Source organism: Castor canadensis, chromosome 13, assembly GCF_047511655.1.
Source record: "Castor canadensis chromosome 13, mCasCan1.hap1v2, whole genome shotgun sequence".
Taxonomy (NCBI): domain Eukaryota; kingdom Metazoa; phylum Chordata; class Mammalia; order Rodentia; family Castoridae; genus Castor; species Castor canadensis.
In genome coordinates, this window is record NC_133398.1 from 113,801,368 (window position 1) to 113,815,683 (window position 14,316).

Sequence of the window (14,316 nt, forward strand, 5' to 3'; positions counted from 1 at the left end):
CGGGACACGGAGGTAGAAGTATCTGAAGTTGGAAGCCAAGTTGGGGGACAAAGTGAGACCCTGCCTCAAAAAATAACTTAGACCAACAAAAGTGTATGTGGGAAAAGGGAATTTTATCAACAAAACAGTTTAAAAGCGCTGGCCTGTGGCTTGTGGCCAGCAGGCATGTCACTGCCTGTACTTCTGTCCACGGGTCCTCCAGTGCCTCTCTTGGAATCTTTTAGAAGCATTTTGTCAGGAATCTAAAACTTTGATTTAGGACCATTGTCTTTCTTACATAACACACAGTTACCTTAATTATTTCATCTATCGTCTACCTCCCGCATAAGGGGAAGGAGGTGTCCACCTCGCTAAGGTCGCACCCCCAGCATCTGGAGTAACTGCATGGGGAAGCGCCCAGTGTGTTCTGGTTTAAGCTGAAAAATCTCAGATTCTCAGCCATTGTCACCTGATAGACGGATTCTCTATCAAGTCGCAGCCCTGACTAGATAGCGATGCTGAGGGCTTCCTCAGATTTGGGGGGCCAGTTGAGAATTCCTGCCCCGCGCATGCAAGTCGCACGTTCCTTCCAGATTCGGGGGCTGCAGGCGGCAATTCTCCAGGTCTGCTCCAACCACACTAATTCCGGGGCATAGGCAGAGCTGTTCTTTGGGAGGAAGAAGGGAGGAGATGCCATGTGATCGAGTCATTTTAGGAAATTTCCGGTTAATGTTGTCACTGCAACAATTTGGAAAATTGGTTTTCTTTCCTGTGGCTTTAACAGTACCGCACAGTACACAGCATTTCCAAAACTTACTTGCTTGTAATTTCAGAATTTCTGGGGACTTTTGTGCAGTAGCAGAGTTGTCCCCTGAACTCCCAGTCATGGCCGGGATGATGTGCCCACCCCCGGGCTGTGGTGACACTGGGTGAGTTAACTTGCATGGGGTCCGAAAGCCATGTTCAGCAGCTGGTGGCAACTACTTGTATGATTTTGCATCTGGTAGCCTTGATCTGACTAGTTCTCCCAATTCATTTTATAAACAGACAAACTAAGGCACAGAGAGAAGAAAAGACTTTTTTTTTTAAAGACACCTAAATTTACTGTCAGTAAGATAACCAAAAGTAATTTCATTCTGGTGATGAAAATCATAAGTAATGAAATATGCTTTTTCCACAGATTTAACACAATACATTACATCGTATTTATCTCCTTCACCCCAGGGAAATGTGATAAAATGCAGGAACCAGCAAAGTCCACCTTCTCTGGAGAACTAAGTTTGCTTCAAGATTTGGGGATTAAAAAGTTAAATAAACAGTAAGTCATTGAAGCAATATATTTATACTTTAAATGTAAATACTTCAGAATAGAAAGTGAAATCTAAGGAAATTGAAAGAAAATACAAGCACTCAAAGAAATATTTCCTTCCTACAGAAGATGCTCTGGACAAATCCCAGAGCCAAGCACTCTCTGTCTACCCCTCCTCTAACAGCAGGGCTGCTCTTACAGAAGCCCTGAGACACACTGCATGAAGGAAGCAAGGAGAAAGAAACTGTTTCATTAAATACGATCCACAACTCAAATGTATTTAAATATCTTATTCTTTCACACCTTGAGAAGCTGTTCTGATAATGTAATTGTTTTGCAAAAGAGTAACACTCGATGGATAATGTAAGGATTTTTGAGTGATTGCAGTTTTAATAAGCAAAAGACTGACTTAGCATGAACTAGGTTCAACCCAAGCCTCTAGATGGTTTAATCCAACACAATATTCCTCTGTTTAAAGTGCGTCTAACTGCCAGTTTATACAGTCATCAAAGCCAAAGGTTAACCAAATTGAGTTCTGCAAAAAAACACAGTATATAAACTTAATGCCCAAGTTCCATAAAGCAAGAATGAAAGCAACCGATCACTAATCAGTAGAGAATCTGACTCATTCCAAAGGCTTTTTTCAATCCTGTGAACTCCAGCCCACCTGAGATCATCACCTCTAGATCATCACCAAGTCTGAAAAATGAATCTAACGTTATCTTAAACAGTGAGGGATCACTATAGCATTCCCTCTGATAGGTTTCCTTTATGGAGAGCTAGTCTTACACAGCAGTTGGTGATCTTGAAACTTTCCCATGGTGCTCCTTTCTACTTGAACAAGTTTTCTTTTTATTTATTTATAATAGTTGTACAGAGGGATGCATTGCAGTATTTACATATGTGTTTACAAAATATCTTGGTGAGATTCACTCCCTCCATCACTCTCTCTCCTTCCCCTCTCCCCTTCTTAGAACAATCTCAACAGGTGTCCTTCTTCTACTTTCATGTATAAACACAAAACACACCCATCAATGTCACCTACCATGTCACCCTAGTGCCCCTTTCCTTGTGCTCACCCCTTCCCTCTGCTTCCCACTCCCAGAAAAGACCTGGTTTTCCTCCTGTCCACCATTTTCTTTAAATGTCTATTGACATCCAAGAAGCTTTCACCTTGGGCTTCTGGCCTGTGTTAGCCAAGCTTCCATCAGATCAACCTCTCCACACTCTGTCACCAGTCCACCCCAACCCTCAGCAGCTTACAGTGCGTCTGTTGTCCTGTGTCACCATCACAATGGCTGGTTCAGTGTTTGTCATTTCCTGACATTTTCTTCCCCTCTCTGCCTCCCACAGCCCTCAGTCAGAGCCACCAGTGCCATCTTGTTGAACAAGTCTTTGTATAAAAGACAACCCCATGTAACACTGCTGCGGGTTGTGCGTCATACTGTAAAAAGCTCATTCTACCACTTTCTCTTCCTGCTGAGCTGTAATTCTGGAGTTGTCCACTGCTTAGATGTAGAGCTCTGCTTCCTTGACCTGCAAGAAAACACTTAACACCCACAATAGATGTCATTTTTGGGGACCTGGGGAGGGGAATTAGACTGGGAAAGACAGATGAAAGGTATGTGAACTTCATCTGGGAGCTTTTATTTATTTCACTGAATCTTACAATGAAACTGGGAAAACCCAACTGGCACTGATGGGTGACGAATTTAAAATTTCTCAAAATTTTCTACAATTTTAAAGTTTCTCAGAAGTAAGCAAATGTATTAAGGGCTTGAAATTACATCATTTTTTTCACTTAAGTAAACAAAAGCAATTCCTCTCTTTATGTAAAGGCCTTCACTGCAAAACTCACAAACAGGATTGCTCCTGGCTGTGGCTGTGTCCTCCTCACCTTGCTCTGCTCCAGTGCTGGGCCAGGCCTGCCCACCTGCATGGCAGCAGGTCCTGTTGCCTGTGGGGTATGGGCAGGGGCCTAGAAACCCAAGCAGCAGGCTCTTCCCCATCCTTTCATCTCAGGCACTTCTTCCTTGGTCCCCCTGGGAGAAGGAGGCACTGCCTGTAACTCAGGGCCCTGCAGGATGCTTTCTGGGATCACCTGGTGCTTTAGGAGGCCCTAGATGAACAGCAGGCTTTGATGAGGTATCACCCCTTTGACAGGGGGCAGTTACAATTAGAGAGCAGCAAGAAGTTCTGGTGGGCTATTTTTGCACAGTATGGTGACTATAGGAATCAACAATGTACCCTAGATTTCAAAAAACTAGAAGAAAAGTATTTTCAATGTTTTTGCCACAAAGAAATGGCAAATGTTTGAGGAATGGGACAGGTTTCCTCTGGTTGACCATCATACAGTGCAGATGTGTATCAGCACACATGTGTATCACATGGTGCCCCATGACCAAGTGGATTTTTTTGTGGTACTGGGATTTGAATTCAGGGCCTTCACTTTGAGTCATTCCACCAGCCCTTTTTTGTAAAGGGTTTTCTCAAGATAGGATCTCTCAAACTATTTGCCCTGGGCTGGCTTCCAACTGTGATCTTCCTGATCTCTGCATCCTGAGAAGCTAGGATTACAGGCGTTAGCCACTGGTGTCCAGAAAACAAGCATTTATATTGTTATGTAGCAATTAAAAATAAATTTAATTTAAAAATAAAAGCCTGGCAAGGTGGTTCACACTCATAATCCTAGCTAGTCAGGAGGCAGAGGTTGGGAGGGTCACAGTTGGAGGCTAGCCCGGGCAAATGGTTGTTAGGACCAGCACTCCATCTCAACCAATAAAAAGCTGAGTGTGGTGGTACACACCTGTCATCCCAGCTATGCAGAAAACATAGGAGAATCATGGGACAGCCCGGCCGGGCATAAATTGAGGCCCTATTTGAAAAATGACTAAAGCCAACAGGGCTGATGGAGTGATTCAAGTAGTAGAGAAGCTGCCTAACAAGTGGAAGACCCAGGATTCAAACCCCAGGACCACCAAAAAGAAAAGAAATTTAAAAAAAAATCTTTTCCTTTGAGGAACGAAACCCCTGTATAAAACCGAAGCCAAAGTCAGCTCCTTCCCTCCATTCACCCAGGAGCTGCTTCTGAAGGATGTTCCAGGGGCAGGTAGCCACTGTCCATTAGGACAATGGACAGATGAATCTCTGACCTTGGACTTGTACTCTTACCAGGAAGGAAAAAGGCAGACAACAGACAAAGTACGTACGTAATACCTAGTGCTTTACCTTACCTTACCTTACCATGTCTTGTCTTATCTTAACTGACCTTAATTCTGGCAGAACTAGGGATTGATCTCAGGCCTTCAGGCTTTACTTGGCAATTTAGCAGGCTATGGGTGGTGGAAGTTAACAACAAAGAGCATCTGCTAGGGAGCTCGGGAAAGGCCTCCCTTCAGGGGCAAGATCTGGGTGTGCTGAAGATAGAGTGTGAGAAGTGTGGATATCTGGGGATAAGCGCATTCCAGGCAGAGGGAAAGGCAGGTGCAAAGGCCCTGAGGTGGGAGCATGTATGGGGTGCTCACAACACAGCTGGGAGGTCAATGTGATTGGAGCTGTGTCAGGGTTATCACAGGGATTAAGGTCATGCATGACTCTGTGCTGAACTTTGAGAACCACTCCTACTAATAAAAGAAGCAACCATCAAGTCCATCTTTGAAAATTCAATCCCATCCTCTCAGTAGAAGTCTTTGATTGGGTTCAAGGAGCGATCTGTCCGGACCTCAATGTCCTCATCTTAAAGCAGACAACTCCGCCTCTGCCTCTTCTAACCAAGAGGGTTGCTTTCATATTTGTCTAATATAAAAGTAAAATCTGTTGGGAAATGATCGAGAACTGTGGTGGCTGCAGACCTTCCGCCAAAGCCAGCTTGTGTGACTTTGAACTTGAGTCCCCAGCCATGTCCTCCAGGGTTTGTACTTTTCTGAGGGGCTCCCCAGGGCAGCCATGCTCATTAAGACCTGCACATAAGAGCTGACTGTGAGTTTGGTCTGGCTTTGTTAAATTTGGCTCCGAACCTCGGCGTCTGAGACTGCAGCTGGTGTTGTGCCATGATGATATATATGGTGCCTGTCCTTGCTTTGGTAGGCAAGCCCCTTGCGGCTAGGCATTTCAGACTAAGATAATGGGACATCAGAGATGTTTGCAATACTTATGGTCCAGAACACCTCCATAACTTTTTCTACCCTAAGTATTTCTTTGCTATGTCTTATGCAAATGACACTTGTTTGCTATGACTTGGTAGAAACAACAGGGAGGACATTGGGTTTGGAGTAAAAAGAGAAGGGTTCAAGTCCCCAGTGTCACAGCTTAGAGCTGGATGACAGAGAGCCTGGCCAAGCCTGCCTTCCCTTCTACCTTCCAAGTCGATGGGAGGTTAAGTGAGCTCATAAACAGGAGCTATTTTGTTAAAAAAATAAGCACCGTAAAGAGATGAAAACATTTATTATTATAGTCGAATTCCTCACGCAGTCAGTCGATAAACAGTCAACAAATATTTATTGAACCAACATGTACCTGGCTCTGTGCCACACTCTGGGAACACAGTAATAAATGACAGAATAAAACCGTATCTCATGTAGCACGTGCTCCAATAGAACAGAGGGAAAAGAGAGCAGAAGAAATAAAGCATATAGTCTGTCCAGTTGTGAAAACTGCTTTAGAAAAGAACAAAGCAGAAACAGAAAAGGGGCTTCACGGTCAGAGATGGTGGCCACCTCTGTGTCCCATGTTCAGACAGGCGCTAGACTTGCTTGGTCTGCATCCACCAGTGACATGGAATAAACACAGGTTTTTCTTAATTCTACCCTCTTATATCAACTTTGGCAGAATTGACCAGGTACCCTCTGTCATGCAGAGGCACAAATCCAGGTCATGTGAGCAGCATGAGATGCCTGCACGGTGTCAGGCTCTTGAATGAAGTCCTCTTCTACCGACCCTGAATCCAGCTACTTCCCCTGCCATGAGGATGGGCAGACGTCCTCCACAGACCAGGGATGGACTCCTCCAACTGCTGAAGTCATCATTTCACCCTGCCATAGCTTCTCTTTGCTGTGCATGGGCCATGGGCTCAGAATCGTGCAGATGTAATAAGAGCAATTCCCATCCTACAAAATAAATGACTATGGCACTGTCACTTATAGAGGGACAGGATTCGTGTCAGAACATACAGACACCTAAGTGGACATGGATGTTTACAAAGGTGGACTCCAGAGCCTAGCATTAAGTGGGAGAGTTAAAAGGGGTGATGCAATGAAGAAAGAGAAGATTCCAATCTCCAGTGGCAGATGTGGAGATTTGGGTTTCAGGAACCTGGAAACATGAGATTTGACAGAGAGTGGAAGGGATGGTGGGAGGGAGCCCAAGAAATGAATTGCTAGTGAATGAATGGGAACTCCCTAGGGTCAGAACGGGAAGGGAGTTTCTGAACTGTTCAAACCAAGGTTTCACTGTACAGTGCTTTCTATTTTGGTAGCTGGTAGCTCTCCGGTGTTCACACCTTCAACAGCATCTGTTGCATACAACCTTGTGGTTGTCTGCGGAGAGTGAAGGGGACAGAACTACATCCACAGCAGGAGCCATGGAGAGCAAGATGGCAGACAAATGGAGTCCCTACCTACCTCTCCCTAGAGAATCCTGGGAGGTCCAAGTTATTGTCCACCTTAAAGTCAAGGAAGGTCTCTGAGAATTGGAGCACATGGGGGAACCAGAATACCTCAGTGCAAGACATCAGGGTGCACGTTTTAGTTTATGTGCAAGATGGTAGCCCTGTTGGGGACACTTAAGTGCTATAGAGGTCATCGCATTGAATCACCATAGCCTCCAGGAAGAAAGGCATCATTACGTTTGTCTTACAGACAAAAAAACTGAGACAATCAAAGTTAATTCATAAATCCAAGGTATTTTATCTCTAATAATCCATGTTGATACTCAGTTCAACCTCAAAGCTTCTCGAATTCCATACATCACCTCCTCCACACAGCATGGAAGGTGAGCAGGTGCTCCATGGTGTTGGGTGGACACTTTAGAACTATGCTCCTCTTTCTAAATTTTACCAGCAAGAACCCACAGAAACTGAAAAGGACCTCAAACCCAATCATTTCGAAACACAGCACCACAAATGCACACCTAGGCCTTATTAAACTAAAAGCCTGGCACAGAAGGCAATGTGACACAAGTGACACCTCACTTGTCTCTGCTTTATCCCCAAATCTCAGCTTCATTACATCTTAAATATGAAATGCAGTTGCTCAAGACAGGTCCAAAAGATCAGAGTCTTCCTGTTTCCCACTCTGAGAGATACAAAACAACCCATTTAAAACAGCACCAAGGTTCTAGACTGACCATAAGTCAATCAACTCTCAGCACCACAGGAGTCATGAAAGTCTTCTTTCCCTGGGGGCTTCTCCACCTTCTCCATTGTCTTCTTCTCTAGCCAATGACAGCTTTATATCACTCATTGGGCTCACAGCCAGCTCTGGACACCATGATCCCAATCCTTCTATACACTTCTATTTTCTCATTTGTGACTTTCTTTCCATGCAATCCTCACTAGTGACAAGTTGACTTGTTAAAAAATACTTTACATCCCACCATGTTCCAGAGCACATATGCTGATGGACTTCATGACACTGGATCTAGAGATGCTTGTGCAGGCTGCCATTGTGATCTAGAAGATTCTTCACCCAAGAAAGATAGAGGATGCTATTTTCATTAACTCAAAAGGAAGGCCTAGTCTCCCTTCAAGGCAGCTCACAGAATTCATAGTCACCCTAGTAAAAGTTCCAGATCCTGCTTAAACCCTGACACCTGTTCTGGGCAGGGGGGGGGATCAGGTTTTGACAGTTCAGCTTTTCCCAACTGAAATTTTCAACATAAAAAGGAAGTAAATGGGAGAAGAATAAAACAATGTTTTTGTCAAATAATGTTGTGGAGCCTAGCTATTTCTCTACTACCATAGTCCAAGTCATGAAGTTGCCCCCATACCATGGTGCCATTTCTGCAGGGAGTGCCACATGTGTCACCTGGACAGATCCACTTTACTTTAGACAAGTGGACAGAGGAGCTGTCTCAACCCTTCTCTGACGGTGTCATATCTGGTGTCTTTGAGGAAGTTGTGCAGTGAAAGACAAAGCATGTGGAGGCTGAGAAAGTGCCTGCCTCTCAAGTTTATGGCCCTCTCTCCTGTGGACAACAGTAATCCCGGAGCTAATCAGAATTTGCAGTGACAGGATGAGTTAGGAGCCACAATGCTAAAGACCACAGAAGAGACATATGGGTTTGTGATGGTAAAAACACCACGGTAGCTCTAGACCAGCAAGGCTGGGATCAGGTGCTCCAGCACTGTCGCCAGAAATCTGCTTCCTTCTGGTCCCTTCTCACCTCTGCATGACAAGAAGGTTGCCAGCAGCTCCACATCTGTCTATAGCATCCTCATAAAGCCTGCTGGAAAGAGTCTCTTCCAGAAGCTGCAAAGAAAATCTCTGGATTGTGTTTCATTGCCGTGACCAGAGGGGGTGAAAAGACTAGACCACATGCCACCCTGCTGCTGGCAGTGAGGGTACAGACCAAACCACAGGAACAGAATCATAAGGAAATGTCCCCAAATATCACCAGACTGCTGTCACCAGAAAATAAGTGAACAGGTATTGCACAAGACATGAGGCCAACCCACAAGCCTTTCCTGATTTCAGGTTGACCTTGGAGTCTGTCCACTGTCCCTTGCTCAGTGTTTCAAAAGATCTCCAGAACCAGGTGGCAGAGGGAGGACAGAAGCAGTGCATACCACCTGCTGTGCTAGCAAAGGACATGGTCACACTGCCGGAGCCACCACTCTTCCGCAGCTCCCTCCTTGTCCTTCCAGTCATCAGGCCCACAAGTCTTCACCCAACCCCAAGCTGCAGACTAGGACTGTTGTTCTGTTGTGACTTTCCTTTCTCTCCTATGTGGTCCTTGATGGCTGTCTATGTCTTAAATTATTTTAAAATAACTTTCCTCCTTACTGATAACTACAGGATGGTTCAGCTGTAAAATTTTATGTTAGGACTGTAGAACAACAAGCACCTGAAACCACTCATGTCAAAAGAACATCTTCCATACAGCAGATCCAGATTAATAACAAAAACCAAGGTGACAAGTCAAATGTCTAACTGTATGAAATTGGAGGAAACAGAAAGAAACCTGGTATTTGCCTCAGATGCTCTTGGTCCCCATTCCCTGGGGAAGAAAGAAAAGGAAAGGGGGAAGGAAGAGAGAAGAAAAGGAAAAGGAAGAAAGGAGGGAGGGAAAGAAGGAATGAGGGAAGAATGGAAGGAGGAAGGGAGTCACTTAATTTTTCTATGACATAGTTTTCTTTCTCTAAAACAAAAATAACCGCACCTGTTTGCTAGAAGTGGAGATCATGACAAGAACATAGCACAGAGCCAGAAATAGAACAAATGCCCCATAGGTTTTAGACATGTACCCTGTGGGAAACCATAGAAGGGACACTCGTCAAAATAAATAGAATGCCATGTGCTCCTCTGAGACAATTGCTCGATTCTGTTATTATTGAAGTGACTTACTTAAACTAATCATGAGATCAGCACCCAAAATAAGCAGAGAAGCAACAGCAGAAGACACTGGTGCCACATATCCCCACCCTGAACATTTTCAGGAGCATCAAAACATCTAAGAAATGTATGTTGACAAGGAGTCATCTACCCACGAAGGTGGATAGTTACCTCAGTGACTAATTCTGTGGTTAGCCAGTACTTAGTCCAGGTAGAAAACCCTGTATGACTGACATCCTAGACCTGCCCAACCAACAGGTCTATTTACTCACCACAGCCTCTTTGCAGGGAGCACTAACATACCAGCTCTGCTTCAAACACATAAATTTAGCAAAACTGTCACCTTTGGTTTTGGTCTAAGCCTACTGAGAATGGTGACAGTCAGGGTCCCACACTGCCTGGCAATCTCTTCTACCCAGCTGAGCAAAGGAAACTTCCAGCAGAGTAGAAGTGTTACTGGAGCCCAACCAGCCTGCAATTTGCTCTGTGTTGGATGGCGATTGCTCACACCCCAAGTCATAGTTGAGGGATACTTGGGGTCAGAACCTCCAATGAAGCAAGGTGACTTCTGCCATAAACCCAGTCAACTCCTCGGTCCATTCTGCACAGACATGGTTGCAGTGAGTTCCCAGGAAGCACTGCACACTCAGCCAGAAACCACTGACAATGGAGATTTGGGTGGCATCCCTGTCTGCCTGCAATGTTTCCATCATTAGCATTAGCTGCTGGCCTCCACACTAACAGGTGACTTCTCTCTCTGTGTCACCATGCCATTTTTATAATGCCAACAAAAGATAAGGCAAAAACCCATCATCAAAAGCCAGACTGTAAAAAACTAACAACAACTAACAATGTGAAGTTGAAAAGGAAGGAGAAAGTCTTCTAATTTGATTTCACATGGAGGGGAAAAAATGATGAATTCCAGGCAAACCCCTGTCACCACTCTACAGTCCATCTTCCTTTAAAATATCCTGCACACTGACTGAATGGGAAGCCTTCTGCTACGCATGGCAATTGTTCCATTTTCTGTATTTCATAACCTGCAATTTTGAAGCCATGCTTGGTACACACACTTGTAAAATAGTCATATCAGATAAAAGCCGAGAATGCTAAACGATTGGCAAATAAACGAAATCTCAGCAAGCAGTTCTGCCCATCCCTCTGCAGCAAGCACAGAGCTCTGCTCACTGTCTGTCCCCTGTAACGATTTAGGGTCGGGATCCTGTCACATGCATTTAGCATTCACTGAGGAGCAAGCACAGGCGTGCAGCGGGGAAGAGTGCAGGGCTGTAACTTTTGGCCTGGAAGTGGCCCTGCATGCACTTGTTTGAGTTCGGCCATTGTTGGAAGTAGCAGCACAGAGAATTCCCACGTGTAGTACTGGACATTCCGTAAGAGGCTGGCAGAAGTGTCTTGTCACTCCATCCTCTAAAGGGCCCCGGGAGATAAATGGAGGAGGGCATTCCTGTGTGGTAGCAGCACGAGACATCTGGAATCATGTGCGAATGTGGTAAAATAACATCTGAAAACACACCTGCACCCACCCAACCCTTCCTTCCAAACTGACACCCATGTGCTTCAGCCATGTCCTTCCATGGACTCCACATACTCACCTTGGACTCAGCGAATGTTACGAGCCTCTGGTCTTTTTGTTTTTGTTTGGTTTTGGTTTTTGCTTTCATGTAAGTACAAGACTAGTTTGCCAGGTGATAGTACAAAACTTTGTGAAGCTTTATACAAGCACCAAATACAAAAATTTACTGAGAGAGACACTGACATGAATAAATGTCATTAAATCAAAGAACTACACATAGGGGACCCAGGCAGAAAGGAGAAAAATAGAGGGGATGAACCAATTTAGATTTAGTACATATGTACCTGGAAGTGTCACAGTGACACACCCTGTGTAGCTGTCTTAAACAAACAAAAACGTCTCTTGTTTTTTTTTCAAAAAACATGAAAGAGGAAGGTAAAACAGGCCTGTTGAGGAGGATGCCAGTGGGATGGAGAAGGATATAAGGAAAGCGTGTAGGAGGGTGAATATGGTGGATATATTCTGTACTCATATATGAAAGTTGGAAAATGAGACCTGCTAAAACTGTTCCAGGAATGGGGAGAGGGAGGACAAAGAAGAATGATGGAGGGGTGAATTCAGCTCCAATATATTGTAAGAACTTCTGTAAATGTCACAATATACCCGAGAAAAACAATAAAAAGAGAAAGAACTATATGATATGTGTCCTGTTATGGAAGTATTGAAAAATAGTTCATAATGTTCTGATACAAAAAAGAAGAAAAACTTTAAAGTCATGAGTTTACTTTAAAACACACATAAAGACTCATATTGCATGAATCCAGGTTTGTTCACAGGGACACAGAGGAAGTCTCAACCTCCATCTTGTGCTGTAGAGGGAATGAGTGTCCATGGCGAAGCTGCCATTTCTGCCATTCTGCCCTCCCAGGATGGACTTGTCTGGACTCCCCCTCCCTCCTTGCCTAGATACTAATATGATTACCCAAATCACCCTCCTCTACTTCATAGAACTCTGTCCTTTCTCTCACCATTTAATGGGAATTCAACCACGGAGTCCTGCTGCAAGCCACATTTTTTACCTTCACAATTGTCCCATGTGTTAGGCTTTTTGTGCTGCTCCAACAAAATGTCACAGACTGGGTGGCTTCAGCCACAGACATTTGTCTCTCACAGTTCTTGAGGTACCAGCACAGTCAGTTTCCTGTCAAGTACTCGCCTCCTGACTTGCAGGTGGCCACCTTCTCCTTGTGTCCTCATGTGACAAAGAGAAGAATCTCTGGTGCCTTTTGTTGATCCCACTATGGGACTCCTCACTCATGACTTCATCTGTACATAATTGTCACCCAAAGGCCCATCTCCAAATGCCATCACACTGGGTGTAAGACTCCAACACAGGCATTGGAAGGACTCAGTCCTCAGAACCCTGTTTTGAACCCTGACAAACATTCTCCTGGTGCCATCAGCTCTGAATTTCATTCATTTCTGTCACCCCCATTTACTGCCCTGGTTGCAGCTGGGCTAATCCAACTTGTGGAGGTGTCAAAAAGGAGAGGAAACCACAGCCAGTGCACCCAAGAGCCCATACAACAAACTCTTTCGGGGGCTTCCCTAAAGTTCTAAAACTTCTCTCTTGGTTCAGATCATCTTCCCCAACGTCTAGCATTCAATACGAGTAAACGTGTGTTTCTTTTTTAGTCTTCACATTTTTGTCATCTTTGCTGTTTTACCAACTGCTTTTATTTCTGCTTTTTGGTATAAATGAGAGCACTGCAGATGCAATAAGGGGAGAGTACAACCATAGTCATGCTATCTATTGCCTTGGGAACCATGCTCCCTGAGTTCCACATATGCAACTTTAGTGATGTGTACCAATAGGAAATAAATAATCTGTAAGTCCATGGAAAGCACCACACTTTCCAACATATGTAAGATTTGAAGCAATACACTTAAATGTAGAAAGTGTTTTCAACTTAATAAAGCAGAAAGGGACATATATTCAGGCAATAAGTAGCAAAGTGTAATTACTGATGCTCCATGAAAGCAGAGAACCTTGCTAGACATGAACTGAAGAACTGTCTGGTCCAACTTCATAGAAAAGTTGGCACTGGCTCAAAATGATTTTTTTAAGTATGTTCTTGAAACAACACTATTTCTATAGAATTTAGAACCAAGAAGAGCAACTAACTGAAAGAAAAGATAAGAGGAACAAACCAGAAGGGTCTAGAGATGACTCCGGCTTGCTGGGTAAAGGGTGTCTGCTCAACAGCCCCCAGTTTTCAGTCAGGAACTCTGAGATAATTCCCGGACAAATCAGTCTCTGTCAGACCTTCTCCTTCTCCTAGCCAAAATAAGTTGTGGACTCACCTGTCACATTAAAAAATTATGGCACACACTTCAGGTCCTGGAGAGCATATTGAAAGAAACCAAATACCACTCTCCACACCCTGCTGCTTTCAACCCTTTCATTGAGTTCTAAAAAGTCATCTTGGGAAGAGTGCCTAACACCAGCCACCATGGTGCATGACCACCACTCATCACACCTCCTGTTTCTCCAGATCGCAACTCCAGTGCCTGGAGAAAAGCAGAACCACGGGACAGACACCATGAACTGAGTCTTTTAGAATCAGATGAATTTTTATCCCCCTTCTTGAAATCATCTGGCCTGAAAAACCTCACAAAGAAATCACAAGTGTGACTGAACTGATAGAAAGGCTAATTGAAAGGGAATGAATGATACTGAGGATAAGCAGGTAACATCTATTACTGAAGACAGTGACAACCACTTGTCACTGCCACTTTAAAAAAATAAGTTTATGAGTAACATTAAGCTAGTTTACATAGCAACTTTGGTCTGCTAAATGGATTTTAGAATTTGCAAAGCACTGAATTTTTCTACTTGAATGTGACATGTTTTTCCTACAGACTTCAAAATAAGCCATGTAAAT